Here is a 20,287-nt window from a genome sequence, read left to right on the forward strand (position 1 = left end):
GAAAACAACGAAAATCAGCGAGAAATTGTCGTTTTGCATCGAAATATGCGGTTTTCTCTAAGAATTTTGATGATTTCGTGCAGAATTCTGCTGTTTTCTTGCAATTCGACCGTTGAATCTTGATAAAAAGTCATGATTTTGTAGATTTCGTGCTCTTCTTTGCAAATTCATGCCAGAAAACAACGAAAATCGGCGAGAATTCGTCGTTTTGCATCGAAATATGCGGTTTTCTGTAAGAATTTTGATGATTTCGTGCAGAATTCTGCTGTTTTCTTGCAATTCAGCCGTTGAATCTTGGTAAAAAGTGATGATTTTGTAGATTTCGTGCTCTTCTTTGCGAATTCAAGCCAGAAAACAACGAAAATCGGCGAGAAATCGTCGTTTTGCATCAAAATATGCGGTTTTCTCTAAGAATTTTGACGATTTCGTGCAGAATTCTGCTGTTTTCTTGCAATTCAGCCGATGAATCTTGATAAAAAGTCATGATTTTGTAGATTTCGTGCTATTCTTTGCAAATTCATGCCAGAAAACAACGAAAATCGGCGAGAAATCGTCGTTTTGCATCGAAATATGCGGTTTTCTCTAAGAATTTTGATGATTTCGTGCAGAATTCTGCTGTTTTCTTGCAATTCAGCCGTTGAATCTTGGTAAAAAGTGATGATTTTGTAGATTTCGTGCTCTTCTTTGCAAATTCAAGATGGAAAAGAACGAAAATCAGCGAGAAATCGTCGTTTTGCATCGAAATATGCGGTTTTCTCTAAGAATTTTGATGATTTCGTGCAGAATTCTGCTGTTTTCTTGCAATTCAGCCGTTGAATCTTGGTAAAAAGTCATGATTTTGTAGATTTCGTGCTCTTCTTTGCGAATTCATGCCAGAAAACAACGAAAATCGGCGAGAAATCGTCGTTTTGCATCGAAATATGCGGTTTTCTGTAAGAATTTTGATGATTTCGTGCAGAATTCTGCTGTTTTCTTGCAATTCAGCCGTTGAATCTTGGTAAAAAGTCATGATTTTGTAGATTTCGTGCTCTTCTTTGCGAATTCAAGCCAGAAAACAACGAAAATCGGCGAGAAATCGTCGTTTTGCATCGAAATATGCGGTTTTCTGTAAGAATTTTGATGATTTCGTGCAAAATTCTGCTGTTTTCTTGCAATTCAGCCATTGAATCTAGGTAAAAAGTCATGATTTTGTAGATTTCGTGCTCTTCTTGGCGAATTCAAGATAGAAAACAACGAAAATCGGCGAGAAATCGTTGTTTTGCATCGAAATATGCAGTTTTCTCTAAGAATTTTGATGATTTCGTGCAGAATACTGCTGTTTTCTTGCAATTCAGCCGTTGAATCGTAGTAAAAAGTCATGATTTTGTAGATTTCGTGCTCTTCTTTGCGAACTCATGCCAGAAAACAACGAAAATCGGCGAGAAATAATCGTTTTGCATCGAAATATGCGGTTTTCTGTAAGAATTTTGATGATTTCGTGCAGATTTCTGCTGTTTTCTTGCAATTCAGCCGTTGAATCTTGGAAAAAAGTCATGATTTTGTAGATTTCGTGCTCTTCTTTGCAAATTCATGCCAGAAAACAACGAAAATCGGCGAGAAATCGTCGTTTTGCATCGAAATATGCGTTTTTCTGTAAGAATTTTGATGATTTCGTGCAGAATTCTGCTGTTTTCTTGTAATTCAGCCGTTGAATCTTGGTAAAAAGTCATGATTTTGTAGATTTCGTGCTCTTCTTTGCGAATTCAAGCCAGAAAACAACGAAAATCGGCGAGAAATCGTCGTTTTGCATCGAAATATGCGGTTTTCTCTAAGAATTTTGATGATTTCGTGCAGAATTCTGCTGTTTTCTTGCAATTCAGCTGTTGAATCTTGGTAAAAAGTCATGATTTTGTAGATTTCGTGCTCTTCTTTGCGAATTCATGCCAGAAAACAACGAAAATCGGCGAGAAATCGTCGTTTTGCATCGAAATATGCGGTTTTCTCTAAGAATTTTGATGATTTCGTGCAGAATTCTGCTGTTTTCTTGCAATTCAGCCGTTGAATCTTGGTAAAAAGTGATGATTTTGTAGATTTCGTGCTCTTCTTTGCGAATTCAAGCCAGAAAACAACGAAAATCGGCGAGAAATCGTCGTTTTGAATCGAAATATGCGGTTTTCTGTAAGAATTTTGATGATTTCGTGCAGAATTCTGCTGTTTTCTTGCAATTCAGCCGTTGAATCTTGGTAAAAAGTCATGATTTTGTAGATTTCGTGCTCTTCTTTGCGAATTCAAGCCAGAAAACAACGATAATCGGCGAGAAATAATCGTTTTGCATCGAAATATGCGGTTTTCTGTAAGAATTTTGATGATTTCGTGCAGAATTCTGCTGTTTTCTTGCAATTCAGCCGTTGAATCTTGGTAAAAAGTCATGATTTTGTATATTTCGTGCTCTTCTTCGCGAATTCAAGCCAGAAAACAACGAAAATCGGCGAGAAATCGTCGTTTTGCATCGAAATATGCGGTTTTCTCAAAGAATTTTGATGATTTCGTGCAAAATTCTGCTGTTTTCTTGCAATTCAGCCGTTGAATCTTGGTAAAAAGTGATGATTTTGTAGATTTCGTGCTCTTCTTTGCGAATTCAAGCCAGAAAACAACGAAAATCGGCGAGAAATCGTCGTTTTGCATCGAAATATGTGGTTTTCTCTAAGAATTTTGACGATTTCGTGCAGAATTCTGCTGTTTTCTTGCAATTCAGCCATTGAATCTTGGTAAACAGTCATGACTTTGTAGATTTCGTGCTCTTCTTTGCGAATTCAAGATAGAAAACAACGAAAATCAGCGAGAAATTGTCGTTTTGCATCGAAATATGCGGTTTTCTCTAAGAATTTTGATGATTTCGTGCAGAATTCTGCTGTTTTCTTGCAATTCGACCGTTGAATCTTGATAAAAAGTCATGATTTTGTAGATTTCGTGCTCTTCTTTGCAAATTCATGCCAGAAAACAACGAAAATCGGCGAGAATTCGTCGTTTTGCATCGAAATATGCGGTTTTCTGTAAGAATTTTGATGATTTCGTGCAGAATTCTGCTGTTTTCTTGCAATTCAGCCGTTGAATCTTGGTAAAAAGTGATGATTTTGTAGATTTCGTGCTCTTCTTTGCGAATTCAAGCCAGAAAACAACGAAAATCGGCGAGAAATCGTCGTTTTGCATCAAAATATGCGGTTTTCTCTAAGAATTTTGACGATTTCGTACAGAATTCTGCTGTTTTCTTGCAATTCAGCCGATGAATCTTGATAAAAAGTCATGATTTTGTAGATTTCGTGCTATTCTTTGCAAATTCATGCCAGAAAACAACGAAAATCGGCGAGAAATCGTCGTTTTGCATCGAAATATGCGGTTTTCTCTAAGAATTTTGATGATTTCGTGCAGAATTCTGCTGTTTTCTTGCAATTCAGCCGTTGAATCTTGGTAAAAAGTGATGATTTTGTAGATTTCGTGCTCTTCTTTGCGAATTCAAGCCAGAAAACAACGAAAATCGGCGAGAAATCGTCGTTTTGCATCGAAATATGCGGTTTTCTCTAAGAATTTTGACGATTTCGTGCAGAGTTCTGCTGTTTTCTTGCAATTGAGCCGTTGAATCTTGGTAAAAAGTCATGATTTTGTAGATTTCGTGCTCTTCTTTGCAAATTCAAGATGGAAAAGAACGAAAATCAGCGAGAAATCGTCGTTTTGCATCGAAATATGCGGTTTTCTCTAAGAATTTTGATGATTTCGTGCAGAATTCTGCTGTTTTCTTGCAATTCAGCCGTTGAATCTTGGTAAAAAGTCATGATTTTGTAGATTTCGTGCTCTTCTTTGCGAATTCATGCCAGAAAACAACGAAAATCGGCGAGAAATCGTCGTTTTGCAACGAAATATGCGGTTTTCTGTAAGAATTTTGATGATTTCGTGCAGAATTCTGCTGTTTTCTTGCAATTCAGCCGTTGAATCTTGGTAAAAAGTCATGATTTTGTAGATTTCGTGCTCTTCTTTGCGAATTCAAGCCAGAAAACAACGAAAATCGGCGAGAAATCGTCGTTTTGCATCGAAATATGCGGTTTTCTGTAAGAATTTTGATGATTTCGTGCAAATTTCTGCTCTTTTCTTGCAATTCAGCGGTTGAATCTAGGTAAAAAGTCATGATTTTGTAGATTTCGTGCTCTTCTTGGCGAATTCAAGATAGAAAACAACGAAAATCGGCGAGAAATCGTTGTTTTGCATCGAAATATGCAGTTTTCTCTAAGAATTTTGATGATTTCGTGCAGAATACTGCTGTTTTCTTGCAATTCAGCCGTTGAATCGTAGTAAAAAGTCATGATTTTGTAGATTTCGTGCTCTTCTTTGCGAATTCATGCCAGAAAACAACGAAAATCGGCGAGAAATAATCGTTTTGCATCGAAATATGCGGTTTTCTGTAAGAATTTTGATGATTTCGTGCAGAATTCAGCTGTTTTCTTGCAATTCAGCCGTTGAATCTTGGTAAAAAGTCATGATTTTGTAGATTTCGTGCTCTTCTTTGCAAATTTAAGCCAGAAAACCACGAAAATCGGCGAGAAATCGTCGTTTTGCATCGAAATATGCGGTTTTCTCTAAGAATTTTGATGATTTCGTGCAGAATTCTGCTGTTTTCTTGCAATTCAGCCGTTGAATCTTGGTAAAAAGTCATGATTTTGTAGATTTCGTGCTCTTCTTTGCGAATTCATGCCAGAAAACAACGAAAATCGGCGAGAAATCGTCGTTTTGCATCGAAATATGCGGTTTTCTGTAAGAATTTTGATGATTTCGTGCAGAATTCTGCTGTTTTCTTGCAATTCAGCCGTTGAATCTTGGTAAAAAGTCATGATTTTGTAGATTTCGTGCTCTTCTTTGCGAATTCAAGCCAGAAAACAACGAAAATCGGCGAGAAATCGTCGTTTTGCATCGAAATATGCGGTTTTCTGTAAGAATTTTGATGATTTCGTGCAAAATTCTGCTGTTTTCTTGCAATTCAGCCATTGAATCTAGGTAAAAAGTCATGATTTTGTAGATTTCGTGCTCTTCTTGGCGAATTCAAGATAGAAAACAACGAAAATCGGCGAGAAATCGTTGTTTTGCATCGAAATATGCAGTTTTCTCTAAGAATTTTGATGATTTCGTGCAGAATACTGCTGTTTTCTTGCAATTCAGCCGTTGAATCGTAGTAAAAAGTCATGATTTTGTAGATTTCGTGCTCTTCTTTGCGAACTCATGCCAGACAACAACGAAAATCGGCGAGAAATAATCGTTTTGCATCGAAATATGCGGTTTTCTGTAAGAATTTTGATGATTTCGTGCAGATTTCTGCTGTTTTCTTGCAATTCAGCCGTTGAATCTTGGAAAAAAGTCATGATTTTGTAGATTTCGTGCTCTTCTTTGCAAATTCATGCCAGAAAACAACGAAAATCGGCGAGAAATCGTCGTTTTGAATCGAAATATGCGGTTTTCTGTAAGAATTTTGATGATTTCGTGCAGAATTCTGCTGTTTTCTTGCAATTCAGCCGTTGAATCTTGGTAAAAAGTCATGATTTTGTAGATTTCGTGCTCTTCTTTGCGAATTCAAGCCAGAAAACAACGATAATCGGCGAGAAATAATCGTTTTGCATCGAAATATGCGGTTTTCTGTAAGAATTTTGATGATTTCGTGCAGAATTCTGCTGTTTTCTTGCAATTCAGCCGTTGAATCTTGGTAAAAAGTCATGATTTTGTATATTTCGTGCTCTTCTTCGCGAATTCAAGCCAGAAAACAACGAAAATCGGCGAGAAATCGTCGTTTTGCATCGAAATATGCGGTTTTCTCAAAGAATTTTGATGATTTCGTGCAAAATTCTGCTGTTTTCTTGCAATTCAGCCGTTGAATCTTGGTAAAAAGTGATGATTTTGTAGATTTCGTGCTCTTCTTTGCGAATTCAAGCCAGAAAACAACGAAAATCGGCGAGAAATCGTCGTTTTGCATCGAAATATGTGGTTTTCTCTAAGAATTTTGACGATTTCGTGCAGAATTCTGCTGTTTTCTTGCAATTCAGCCATTGAATCTTGGTAAAAAGTCATGACTTTGTAGATTTCGTGCTCTTCTTTGCGAATTCAAGATAGAAAACAACGAAAATCAGCGAGAAATTGTCGTTTTGCATCGAAATATGCGGTTTTCTCTAAGAATTTTGATGATTTCGTGCAGAATTCTGCTGTTTTCTTGCAATTCGACCGTTGAATCTTGATAAAAAGTCATGATTTTGTAGATTTCGTGCTCTTCTTTGCAAATTCATGCCAGAAAACAACGAAAATCGGCGAGAATTCGTCGTTTTGCATCGAAATATGCGGTTTTCTGTAAGAATTTTGATGATTTCGTGCAGAATTCTGCTGTTTTCTTGCAATTCAGCCGTTGAATCTTGGTAAAAAGTGATGATTTTGTAGATTTCGTGCTCTTCTTTGCGAATTCAAGCCAGAAAACAACGAAAATCGGCGAGAAATCGTCGTTTTGCATCAAAATATGCGGTTTTCTCTAAGAATTTTGACGATTTCGTACAGAATTCTGCTGTTTTCTTGCAATTCAGCCGATGAATCTTGATAAAAAGTCATGATTTTGTAGATTTCGTGCTATTCTTTGCAAATTCATGCCAGAAAACAACGAAAATCGGCGAGAAATCGTCGTTTTGCATCGAAATATGCGGTTTTCTCTAAGAATTTTGATGATTTCGTGCAGAATTCTGCTGTTTTCTTGCAATTCAGCCGTTGAATCTTGGTAAAAAGTGATGATTTTGTAGATTTCGTGCTCTTCTTTGCGAATTCAAGCCAGAAAACAACGAAAATCGGCGAGAAATCGTCGTTTTGCATCGAAATATGCGGTTTTCTCTAAGAATTTTGACGATTTCGTGCAGAGTTCTGCTGTTTTCTTGCAATTGAGCCGTTGAATCTTGGTAAAAAGTCATGATTTTGTAGATTTCGTGCTCTTCTTTGCAAATTCAAGATGGAAAAGAACGAAAATCAGCGAGAAATCGTCGTTTTGCATCGAAATATGCGGTTTTCTCTAAGAATTTTGATGATTTCGTGCAGAATTCTGCTGTTTTCTTGCAATTCAGCCGTTGAATCTTGGTAAAAAGTCATGATTTTGTAGATTTCGTGCTCTTCTTTGCGAATTCATGCCAGAAAACAACGAAAATCGGCGAGAAATCGTCGTTTTGCAACGAAATATGCGGTTTTCTGTAAGAATTTTGATGATTTCGTGCAGAATTCTGCTGTTTTCTTGCAATTCAGCCGTTGAATCTTGGTAAAAAGTCATGATTTTGTAGATTTCGTGCTCTTCTTTGCGAATTCAAGCCAGAAAACAACGAAAATCGGCGAGAAATCGTCGTTTTGCATCGAAATATGCGGTTTTCTGTAAGAATTTTGATGATTTCGTGCAAATTTCTGCTCTTTTCTTGCAATTCAGCGGTTGAATCTAGGTAAAAAGTCATGATTTTGTAGATTTCGTGCTCTTCTTGGCGAATTCAAGATAGAAAACAACGAAAATCGGCGAGAAATCGTTGTTTTGCATCGAAATATGCAGTTTTCTCTAAGAATTTTGATGATTTCGTGCAGAATACTGCTGTTTTCTTGCAATTCAGCCGTTGAATCGTAGTAAAAAGTCATGATTTTGTAGATTTCGTGCTCTTCTTTGCGAATTCATGCCAGAAAACAACGAAAATCGGCGAGAAATAATCGTTTTGCATCGAAATATGCGGTTTTCTGTAAGAATTTTGATGATTTCGTGCAGAATTCAGCTGTTTTCTTGCAATTCAGCCGTTGAATCTTGGTAAAAAGTCATGATTTTGTAGATTTCGTGCTCTTCTTTGCAAATTTAAGCCAGAAAACCACGAAAATCGGCGAGAAATCGTCGTTTTGCATCGAAATATGCGGTTTTCTCTAAGAATTTTGATGATTTCGTGCAGAATTCTGCTGTTTTCTTGCAATTCAGCCGTTGAATCTTGGTAAAAAGTCATGATTTTGTAGATTTCGTGCTCTTCTTTGCGAATTCATGCCAGAAAACAACGAAAATCGGCGAGAAATCGTCGTTTTGCATCGAAATATGCGGTTTTCTGTAAGAATTTTGATGATTTCGTGCAGAATTCTGCTGTTTTCTTGCAATTCAGCCGTTGAATCTTGGTAAAAAGTCATGATTTTGTAGATTTCGTGCTCTTCTTTGCGAATTCAAGCCAGAAAACAACGAAAATCGGCGAGAAATCGTCGTTTTGCATCGAAATATGCGGTTTTCTGTAAGAATTTTGATGATTTCGTGCAAAATTCTGCTGTTTTCTTGCAATTCAGCCATTGAATCTAGGTAAAAAGTCATGATTTTGTAGATTTCGTGCTCTTCTTGGCGAATTCAAGATAGAAAACAACGAAAATCGGCGAGAAATCGTTGTTTTGCATCGAAATATGCAGTTTTCTCTAAGAATTTTGATGATTTCGTGCAGAATACTGCTGTTTTCTTGCAATTCAGCCGTTGAATCGTAGTAAAAAGTCATGATTTTGTAGATTTCGTGCTCTTCTTTGCGAACTCATGCCAGACAACAACGAAAATCGGCGAGAAATAATCGTTTTGCATCGAAATATGCGGTTTTCTGTAAGAATTTTGATGATTTCGTGCAGATTTCTGCTGTTTTCTTGCAATTCAGCCGTTGAATCTTGGAAAAAAGTCATGATTTTGTAGATTTCGTGCTCTTCTTTGCAAATTCATGCCAGAAAACAACGAAAATCGGCGAGAAATCGTCGTTTTGCATCGAAATATGCGTTTTTCTGTAAGAATTTTGATGATTTCGTGCAGAATTCTGCTGTTTTCTTGTAATTCAGCCGTTGAATCTTGGTAAAAAGTCATGATTTTGTAGATTTCGTGCTCTTCTTTGCGAATTCAAGCCAGAAAACAACGAAAATCGGCGAGAAATCGTCGTTTTGCATCGAAATATGCGGTTTTCTCTAAGAATTTTGATGATTTCGTGCAGAATTCTGCTGTTTTCTTGCAATTCAGCCGTTGAATCTTGGTAAAAAGTCATGATTTTGTAGATTTCGTGCTCTTCTTTGCGAATTCATGCCAGAAAACAACGAAAATCGGCGAGAAATCGTCGTTTTGCATCGAAATATGCGGTTTTCTCTAAGAATTTTGATGATTTCGTGCAGAATTCTGCTGTTTTCTTGCAATTCAGCCGTTGAATCTTGGTAAAAAGTGATGATTTTGTAGATTTCGTGCTCTTCTTTGCGAATTCAAGCCAGAAAACAACGAAAATCGGCGAGAAATCGTCGTTTTGAATCGAAATATGCGGTTTTCTGTAAGAATTTTGATGATTTCGTGCAGAATTCTGCTGTTTTCTTGCAATTCAGCCGTTGAATCTTGGTAAAAAGTCATGATTTTGTAGATTTCGTGCTCTTCTTTGCGAATTCAAGCCAGAAAACAACGATAATCGGCGAGAAATAATCGTTTTGCATCGAAATATGCGGTTTTCTGTAAGAATTTTGATGATTTCGTGCAGAATTCTGCTGTTTTCTTGCAATTCAGCCGTTGAATCTTGGTAAAAAGTCATGATTTTGTATATTTCGTGCTCTTCTTCGCGAATTCAAGCCAGAAAACAACGAAAATCGGCGAGAAATCGTCGTTTTGCATCGAAATATGCGGTTTTCTCAAAGAATTTTGATGATTTCGTGCAAAATTCTGCTGTTTTCTTGCAATTCAGCCGTTGAATCTTGGTAAAAAGTGATGATTTTGTAGATTTCGTGCTCTTCTTTGCGAATTCAAGCCAGAAAACAACGAAAATCGGCGAGAAATCGTCGTTTTGCATCGAAATATGTGGTTTTCTCTAAGAATTTTGACGATTTCGTGCAGAATTCTGCTGTTTTCTTGCAATTCAGCCATTGAATCTTGGTAAAAAGTCATGACTTTGTAGATTTCGTGCTCTTCTTTGCGAATTCAAGATAGAAAACAACGAAAATCAGCGAGAAATTGTCGTTTTGCATCGAAATATGCGGTTTTCTCTAAGAATTTTGATGATTTCGTGCAGAATTCTGCTGTTTTCTTGCAATTCGACCGTTGAATCTTGATAAAAAGTCATGATTTTGTAGATTTCGTGCTCTTCTTTGCAAATTCATGCCAGAAAACAACGAAAATCGGCGAGAATTCGTCGTTTTGCATCGAAATATGCGGTTTTCTGTAAGAATTTTGATGATTTCGTGCAGAATTCTGCTGTTTTCTTGCAATTCAGCCGTTGAATCTTGGTAAAAAGTGATGATTTTGTAGATTTCGTGCTCTTCTTTGCGAATTCAAGCCAGAAAACAACGAAAATCGGCGAGAAATCGTCGTTTTGCATCAAAATATGCGGTTTTCTCTAAGAATTTTGACGATTTCGTACAGAATTCTGCTGTTTTCTTGCAATTCAGCCGATGAATCTTGATAAAAAGTCATGATTTTGTAGATTTCGTGCTATTCTTTGCAAATTCATGCCAGAAAACAACGAAAATCGGCGAGAAATCGTCGTTTTGCATCGAAATATGCGGTTTTCTCTAAGAATTTTGATGATTTCGTGCAGAATTCTGCTGTTTTCTTGCAATTCAGCCGTTGAATCTTGGTAAAAAGTGATGATTTTGTAGATTTCGTGCTCTTCTTTGCGAATTCAAGCCAGAAAACAACGAAAATCGGCGAGAAATCGTCGTTTTGCATCGAAATATGCGGTTTTCTCTAAGAATTTTGACGATTTCGTGCAGAGTTCTGCTGTTTTCTTGCAATTGAGCCGTTGAATCTTGGTAAAAAGTCATGATTTTGTAGATTTCGTGCTCTTCTTTGCAAATTCAAGATGGAAAAGAACGAAAATCAGCGAGAAATCGTCGTTTTGCATCGAAATATGCGGTTTTCTCTAAGAATTTTGATGATTTCGTGCAGAATTCTGCTGTTTTCTTGCAATTCAGCCGTTGAATCTTGGTAAAAAGTCATGATTTTGTAGATTTCGTGCTCTTCTTTGCGAATTCATGCCAGAAAACAACGAAAATCGGCGAGAAATCGTCGTTTTGCAACGAAATATGCGGTTTTCTGTAAGAATTTTGATGATTTCGTGCAGAATTCTGCTGTTTTCTTGCAATTCAGCCGTTGAATCTTGGTAAAAAGTCATGATTTTGTAGATTTCGTGCTCTTCTTTGCGAATTCAAGCCAGAAAACAACGAAAATCGGCGAGAAATCGTCGTTTTGCATCGAAATATGCGGTTTTCTGTAAGAATTTTGATGATTTCGTGCAAATTTCTGCTCTTTTCTTGCAATTCAGCGGTTGAATCTAGGTAAAAAGTCATGATTTTGTAGATTTCGTGCTCTTCTTGGCGAATTCAAGATAGAAAACAACGAAAATCGGCGAGAAATCGTTGTTTTGCATCGAAATATGCAGTTTTCTCTAAGAATTTTGATGATTTCGTGCAGAATACTGCTGTTTTCTTGCAATTCAGCCGTTGAATCGTAGTAAAAAGTCATGATTTTGTAGATTTCGTGCTCTTCTTTGCGAATTCATGCCAGAAAACAACGAAAATCGGCGAGAAATAATCGTTTTGCATCGAAATATGCGGTTTTCTGTAAGAATTTTGATGATTTCGTGCAGAATTCAGCTGTTTTCTTGCAATTCAGCCGTTGAATCTTGGTAAAAAGTCATGATTTTGTAGATTTCGTGCTCTTCTTTGCAAATTTAAGCCAGAAAACCACGAAAATCGGCGAGAAATCGTCGTTTTGCATCGAAATATGCGGTTTTCTCTAAGAATTTTGATGATTTCGTGCAGAATTCTGCTGTTTTCTTGCAATTCAGTCGTTGAATCTTGGTAAAAAGTGATGATTTTGTAGATTTCGTGCTCTTCTTTGCAAATTCAAGCCAGAAAACAACAAAAATCGGCGAGAAATCGTCGTTTTGCATCGAAATATGCGGTTTTCTCTAAGAATTTTGATGATTTCGTGCAGAATTCTGCTGTTTTCTTGCAATTCAGCCGTTGAATCTAGGTAAAAAGTCATGATTTTGTAGATTTCGTGCTCTTCTTGGCCAATTCAAGATAGAAAACAACGAAAATCGGCGAGAAATCGTTGTTTTGCCTCGAAATATGCAGTTTTCTCTAAGAATTTTGATGATTTCGTGCAGAAATCTGCTGTTTTCTTGCAATTCAGCCGTTGAATCTTGGTAAAAAGTCATGATTTTGTAGATTTCGTGCTCTTCTTTGCGAATTCAAGATAGAAAACAACGAAAATCAGCGAGAAATCGTCGTTTTGCATCGAAATATGCGGTTTTCTCTAAGAATTTTGATGATTTCGTGCAGATTTCTGCTGTTTTCTTGCAATTCAGCCGTTGAATCTTGGAAAAAAGTCATGATTTTGTAGATTTCGTGCTCTTCTTTGCAAATTCATGCCAGAAAACAACGAAAATCGGCGAGAAATCGTCGTTTTGCATCGAAATATGCGGTTTTCTGTAAGAATTTTGATGATTTCGTGCAGAATTGTGCTGTTTTCTTGTAATTCAGCCGTTGAATCTTGGTAAAAAGTCATGATTTTGTAGATTTCGTGCTCTTCTTTGCGAATTCAAGCCAGAAAACAACGAAAATCGGCGAGAAATCGTCGTTTTGCATCGAAATATGCGGTTTTCTCTAAGAATTTTGATGATTTCGTGCAGAATTCTGCTGTTTTCTTGCAATTCAGCCGTTGAATCTTGGTAAAAAGTCATGATTTTGTAGATTTCGTGCTCTTCTTTGCGAATTCATGCCAGAAAACAACGAAAATCGGCGAGAAATCGTCGTTTTGCATCGAAATATGCGGTTTTCTGTAAGAATTGTGATGATTTCGTGCAGAATTCTGCTGTTTTCTTGCAATTCAGCCGTTGAATCTTGGTAAAAAGTCATGATTTTGTAGATTTCGTGCTCTTCTTTGCGAATTCAAGCCAGAAAACAACGAAAATCGGCGAGAAATCGTCGTTTTGCATCGAAATATGCGGTTTTCTGTAAGAATTTTGATGATTTCATGCAGAATTCTGCTGTTTTCTTGCAATTCAGGCCGTTGAATCTTGGTAAAAAGTAATGATTTTGTAGATTTCGTGCTCTTCTTTGCGAATTCAAGCCAGAAAACATCGAAAATCGGCGAGAAATCGTCGTTTTGCATCGAAATATGCGGTTTTCTCTAAGAATTTTGATGATTTCGTGCAGAATTCTGCTGTTTTCTTGCAATTCAGCCGTTGAATCTAGGTAAAAAGTCATGATTTTGTAGATTTCGTGCTCTTCTTTGCGAATTCAAGATAGAAAACAACGAAAATCAGCGAGAAATCGTCGTTTTGCATCGAAATATGCGGTTTTCTCTAAGAATTTTGATGATTTCGTGCAGAATTCTGCTGTTTTCTTGGAATTCAGCCGTTGAATCTTGGTAAAAAGTGATGATTTTGTAGATTCCGTGCTCTTCTTTGCAAATTCATGCCAGAAAACAACGAAAATCGGCGAGAAATCGTTGTTTTCCATCGAAATATGCAGTTTTCTCTAAGAATTTTGATGATTTCGTGCAGAATTCTGCTGTTTTCTTGCAATTCAGCCGTTGAATCTTGGTAAAAAGTCATTATTTTGTAGATTCCGTGCTCTTCTTTGCGAATTCAAGATAGAAAACAACGAAAATCAGCGAGAAATCGTCGTTTTGCATCGAAATATGCGGTTTTCTCTAAGAATTTTGATGATTTCGTGCAGAATTCTGCTGTTTTCTTGCAATTCAGCCGTTGAATCTTGGTAAAAAGTGATGATTTTGTAGATTTCGTGCTCTTCTTTGCGAATTCAAGCCAGAAAACAACGAAAATCGGCGAGAAATCGTCGTTTTGCATCGAAATATGCGGTTTTCTCTAAGAATTTTGACGATTTCGTGCAGAGTTCTGCTGTTTTCTTGCAATTGAGCCGTTGAATCTTGGTAAAAAGTCATGATTTTGTAGATTTCGTGCTCTTCTTTGCAAATTCAAGATGGAAAAGAACGAAAATCAGCGAGAAATCGTCGTTTTGCATCGAAATATGCGGTTTTCTCTAAGAATTTTGATGATTTCGTGCAGAATTCTGCTGTTTTCTTGCAATTCAGCCGTTGAATCTTGGTAAAAAGTCATGATTTTGTAGATTTCGTGCTCTTCTTTGCGAATTCATGCCAGAAAACAACGAAAATCGGCGAGAAATCGTCGTTTTGCATCGAAATATGCGGTTTTCAGTAAGAATTGTGATGATTTCGTGCAGAATTCTGCTGTTTTCTTGCAATTCAGCCGTTGAATCTTGGTAAAAAGTCATGATTTTGTAGATTTCGTGCTCTTCTTTGCGAATTCAAGCCAGAAAACAACGAAAATCGGCGAGAAATCGTCGTTTTGCATCGAAATATGCGGTTTTCTGTAAGAATTTTGATGATTTCATGCAGAATTCTGCTGTTTTCTTGCAATTCAGGCCGTTGAATCTTGGTAAAAAGTAATGATTTTGTAGATTTCGTGCTCTTCTTTGCGAATTCAAGCCAGAAAACATCGAAAATCGGCGAGAAATCGTCGTTTTGCATCGAAATATGCGGTTTTCTCTAAGAATTTTGATGATTTCGTGCAGAATTCTGCTGTTTTCTTGCAATTCAGCCGTTGAATCTAGGTAAAAAGTCATGATTTTGTAGATTTCGTGCTCTTCTTTGCGAATTCAAGATAGAAAACAACGAAAATCAGCGAGAAATCGTCGTTTTGCATCGAAATATGCGGTTTTCTCTAAGAATTTTGATGATTTCGTGCAGAATTCTGCTGTTTTCTTGGAATTCAGCCGTTGAATCTTGGTAAAAAGTGATGATTTTGTAGATTCCGTGCTCTTCTTTGCAAATTCATGCCAGAAAACAACGAAAATCGGCGAGAAATCGTTGTTTTCCATCGAAATATGCAGTTTTCTCTAAGAATTTTGATGATTTCGTGCAGAATTCTGCTGTTTTCTTGCAATTCAGCCGTTGAATCTTGGTAAAAAGTCATTATTTTGTAGATTCCGTGCTCTTCTTTGCGAATTCAAGATAGAAAACAACGAAAATCAGCGAGAAATCGTCGTTTTGCATCGAAATATGCGGTTTTCTCTAAGAATTTTGATGATTTCGTGCAGAATTCTGCTGTTTTCTCGCAATTCAGCCGTTGAATCTTGGTAAAAAGTGATGATTTTGTAGATTTCGTGCTCTTCTTTGCAAATTCATGCCAGAAAACAACGAAAATCGGCGAGAAATCGTTGTTTTCCATCGAAATATGCAGTTTTCTCTAAGAATTTTGATGATTTCGTGCAGAATTCTGCTGTTTTCTTGCAATTCAGCCGTTGAATCTTGGTAAAAAGTCATGATTTTGTAGATTCCGTGCTCTTCTTTGCGAATTCAAGATAGAAAACAACGAAAATCAGCGAGAAATCGTCGTTTTGCATCGAAATATGCGGTTTTCTCTAAGAATTTTGATGATTTCGTGCAGAATTCTGCTGTTTTCTTGCAATTCAGCCGTTGAATCTTGGTAAAAAGTCATGATTTTGTAGATTTCGTGCTCTTCTTTGCGAATTCAAGATAGAAAACAACGAAAATCAGCGAGAAATCGTCGTTTTGCATCGAAATATGCGGTTTTCTCTAAGAATTTTGATGATTTCGTGCAGATTTCTGCTGTTTTCTTGCAATTCAGCCGTTGAATCTTGGAAAAAAGTCATGATTTTGTAGATTTCGTGCTCTTCTTTGCAAATTCATGCCAGAAAACAACGAAAATCGGCGAGAAATCGTCGTTTTGCATCGAAATATGCGGTTTTCTGTAAGAATTTTGATGATTTCGTGCAGAATTGTGCTGTTTTCTTGTAATTCAGCCGTTGAATCTTGGTAAAAAGTCATGATTTTGTAGATTTCGTGCTCTTCTTTGCGAATTCAAGCCAGAAAACAACGAAAATCGGCGAGAAATCGTCGTTTTGCATCGAAATATGCGGTTTTCTCTAAGAATTTTGATGATTTCGTGCAGAATTCTGCTGTTTTCTTGCAATTCAGCCGTTGAATCTTGGTAAAAAGTCATGATTTTGTAGATTTCGTGCTCTTCTTTGCGAATTCATGCCAGAAAACAACGAAAATCGGCGAGAAATCGTCGTTTTGCATCGAAATATGCGGTTTTCAGTAAGAATTGTGATGATTTCGTGCAGAATTCTGCTGTTTTCTTGCAATTCAGCCGTTGAATCTTGGTAAAAAGTCATGATTTTGTAGATTTCGTGCTCTTCTTTGCGAATTCAAGCCAGAAAACAACGAAAATCGGCGAGAAATCGTCGTTTTGCATCGAAATATGCGGTTTTCTGTAAGAATTTTGATGATTTCATGCAGAATTCTGCTGTTTTCTTGCAATTCAGGCCGTTGAATCTTGGTAAAAAGTAATGATTTTGTAGATTTCGTGCTCTTCTTTGCGAATTCAAGCCAGAAAACATCGAAAATCGGCGAGAAATCGTCGTTTTGCATCGAAATATGCGGTTTTCTCTAAGAATTTTGATGATTTCGTGCAGAATTCTGCTGTTTTCTTGCAATTCAGCCGTTGAATCTAGGTAAAAAGTCATGATTTTGTAGATTTCGTGCTCTTCTTTGCGAATTCAAGATAGAAAACAACGAAAATCAGCGAGAAATCGTCGTTTTGCATCGAAATATGCGGTTTTCTCTAAGAATTTTGATGATTTCGTGCAGAATTCTGCTGTTTTCTTGGAATTCAGCCGTTGAATCTTGGTAAAAAGTGATGATTTTGTAGATTCCGTGCTCTTCTTTGCAAATTCATGCCAGAAAACAACGAAAATCGGCGAGAAATCGTTGTTTTCCATCGAAATATGCAGTTTTCTCTAAGAATTTTGATGATTTCGTGCAGAATTCTGCTGTTTTCTTGCAATTCAGCCGTTGAATCTTGGTAAAAAGTCATTATTTTGTAGATTCCGTGCTCTTTTTTGCGAATTCAAGATAGAAAACAACGAAAATCAGCGAGAAATCGTCGTTTTGCATCGAAATATGCGGTTTTCTCTAAGAATTTTGATGATTTCGTGCAGAATTCTGCTGTTTTCTTGCAATTCAGCCGTTGAATCTTGGTAAAAAGTGATGATTTTGTAGATTTCGTGCTCTTCTTTGCAAATTCATGCCAGAAAACAACGAAAATCGGCGAGAAATCGTTGTTTTCCATCGAAATATGCAGTTTTCTCTAAGAATTTTGATGATTTCGTGCAGAATTCTGCTGTTTTCTTGCAATTCAGCCGTTGAATCTTGGTAAAAAGTCATGATTTTGTAGATTCCGTGCTCTTCTTTGCGAATTCAAGATAGAAAACAACGAAAATCAGCGAGAAATCGTCGTTTTGCATCGAAATATGCGGTTTTCTCTAAGAATTTTGATGATTTCGTGCAGAATTCTGCTGTTTTCTTGCAATTCAGCCGTTGAATCTTGGTAAAAAGTCATGATTTTGTAGATTTCGTGCTCTTCTTTGCGAATTCAAGCCAGAAAACCACGAAAATCGGCGAGAAATCGTCGTTTTGCATCGAAATATGCGGTTTTCTCTAAGAATTTTGATGATTTCGTGCAGAATTCTGCTGTTTTCTTGGAATTCAGCCGTTGAATCTTGGTAAAAAGTGATGATTTTGTAGATTTCGTGCTCTTCTTTGCGAATTCAAGCCAGAAAACAACGAAAATCGGCGAGAAATCGTCGTTTTGCATCGAAATATGCGGTTTTCTCTAAGAACTTTGACGATTTCGTGCAGAATTCTGCTGTTTTCTTGCAATTCAGCCGTTGAATCTTGGTAAAAAGTCATGATTCTGTAGATTTCGTGCTCTTCTTTGCGAATTCAAGATAGAAAACAACGAAAATCAGCGAGAAATCGTCGTTTTGCATCGAAATATGCGGTTTTCTCTAAGAATTTTGATGATTTCGTGCAGAATTCTGCTGTTTTCTTGCAATTCAACCGTTGAATCTTGGTAAAAAGTCATGATTTTGTAGATTTCGTGCTCTTCTTTGCGAATTCATGCCAGAAAACAACGAAAATCGGCGAGAAATCATCGTTTTGCATCGAAATATGCGGTTTTCTGTAAGAATTTTGATGATTTCGTGCAGAATTCTGCTGTTTTCTTGCAATTCAGCCGTTGAATCTTGGTCAAAAGTCATGATTTTTTAGATTTCGTGCTCTTCTTTGCGAATTCAAGCCAGAAAACAACGAAAATCGGCGAGAAATCGTCGTTTTGCATCGAAATATGCGGTTTTCTGTAAGAATTTTGATGATTTCGTGCAGAATTCTGCTGTTTTCTTGCAATTCAGCCGTTGAATCTAGGTAAAAAGTCATGATATTGTAGATTTCGTGCTCTTCTTGGCGAATTCAAGATAGAAAACAACGAAAATCGGCGAGAAATCGTTGTTTTGCATCGAAATATGCAGTTTTCTCTAAGAATTTTGATGATTTCGTGCAGAATTCTGCTGTTCTCTTGCAATTCAGCCGTTGAATCTTGGTAAAAAGTCATGATTTTGTAGATTTCGTGCTCTTCTTTGCAAATTCAAGCCAGAAAACAACGAAAATCGGCGTGAAATTGTCGTTTTGCATCGAAAAATGCGGTTTTCTCTAAGAATTTTGACGATTTCGTGCAGAATTCTGCTGTTTTCTTGCAATTCAGCCGTTGAATCTTGGTAAAAAGTCATGATTTTGTAGATTTCGTGCTCATCTTTGCGAATTCAAGATAGAAAACAACGAAAATCAGCGAGAAATCGTCGTTTTGCATCGAAATATGCGGTTTTCTCTAAGAATTTTGATGATTTCGTGCAGAATTCTGCTGTTTTCTTGCAATTCAGCCGTTGAATCTTGGTAAAAAGTCATGATTTTGTAGATTTCGTGCTCTTCTTTGCGAATTCAAGATAGAAAACAACGAAAATCGGCGAGAAATCGTCGTTTTGCATCGAAATATGCGGTTTTCTCTAAGAATTTTGACGATTTCGTGCAGAATTCTGCTGTTTTCTTGCAATTCAACCGTTGAATCTTGGTAAAAAGTGATGATTTTGTAGATTTCGTGCTCTTCTTTGCGAATTCAAGATAGAAAACAACGAAAATCAGCGAGAAATCGTCGTTTTGCATCGAAATATGCGGTTTTCTCTAAGAATTTTGATGATTTCGTGCAGAATTCTGCTGTTTTCTTGCAATTCAACCGTTGAATCTTGGTAAAAAGTGATGATTTTGTAGATTTCGTGCTCTTCTTTGCAAATTCATGCCAGAAAACAACCAAAATCGGCGAGAAATCGTCGTTTTGCATCGAAATATGCGGTTTTCTCTAAGAATTTTGATGATTTCGTGCAGAATTCTGCTGTTTTCTTGCAATTCAGCCGTTGAATCTTGGTAAAAAGTGATGATTTTGTAGATTTCGTGCTCTTCTTTGCAAATTCATGCCAGAAAACAACGAAAATCGGCGAGAAATCGTTGTTTTCCATCGAAATATGCAGTTTTCTCTAAGAATTTTGATGATTTCGTGCAGAATTCTGCTGTTTTCTTGCAATTCAGCCGTTGAATCTTGGTAAAAAGTCATGATTTTGTAGATTCCGTGCTCTTCTTTGCGAATTCAAGATAGAAAACAACGAAAATCAGCGAGAAATCGTCGTTTTGCATCGAAATATGCGGTTTTCTCTAAGAATTTTGATGATTTCGTGCAGAATTCTGCTGTTTTCTTGCAATTCAGCCGTTGAATCTTGGTAAAAAGTCATGATTTTGTAGATTTCGTGCTCTTCTTTGCGAATTCAAGCCAGAAAACCACGAAAATCGGCGAGAAATCGTCGTTTTGCATCGAAATATGCGGTTTTCTCTAAGAATTTTGATGATTTCGTGCAGAATTCTGCTGTTTTCTTGGAATTCAGCCGTTGAATCTTGGTAAAAAGTGATGATTTTGTAGATTTCGTGCTCTTCTTTGCGAATTCAAGCCAGAAAACAACGAAAATCGGCGAGAAATCGTCGTTTTGCATCGAAATATGCGGTTTTCTCTAAGAACTTTGACGATTTCGTGCAGAATTCTGCTGTTTTCTTGCAATTCAGCCGTTGAATCTTGGTAAAAAGTCATGATTTTGTAGATTTCGTGCTCTTCTTTGCGAATTCAAGATAGAAAACAACGAAAATCAGCGAGAAATCGTCGTTTTGCATCGAAATATGCGGTTTTCTCTAAGAATTTTGATGATTTCGTGCAGAATTCTGCTGTTTTCTTGCAATTCAACCGTTGAATCTTGGTAAAAAGTCATGATTTTGTAGATTTCGTGCTCTTCT

This window comes from Gnatocerus cornutus, unplaced genomic scaffold, assembly GCF_029298725.1.
Source record: "Gnatocerus cornutus isolate USDA-ARS CGAHR unplaced genomic scaffold, icGnaCorn1.1 ctg00000032.1, whole genome shotgun sequence".
Classification (NCBI taxonomy): domain Eukaryota; kingdom Metazoa; phylum Arthropoda; class Insecta; order Coleoptera; family Tenebrionidae; genus Gnatocerus; species Gnatocerus cornutus.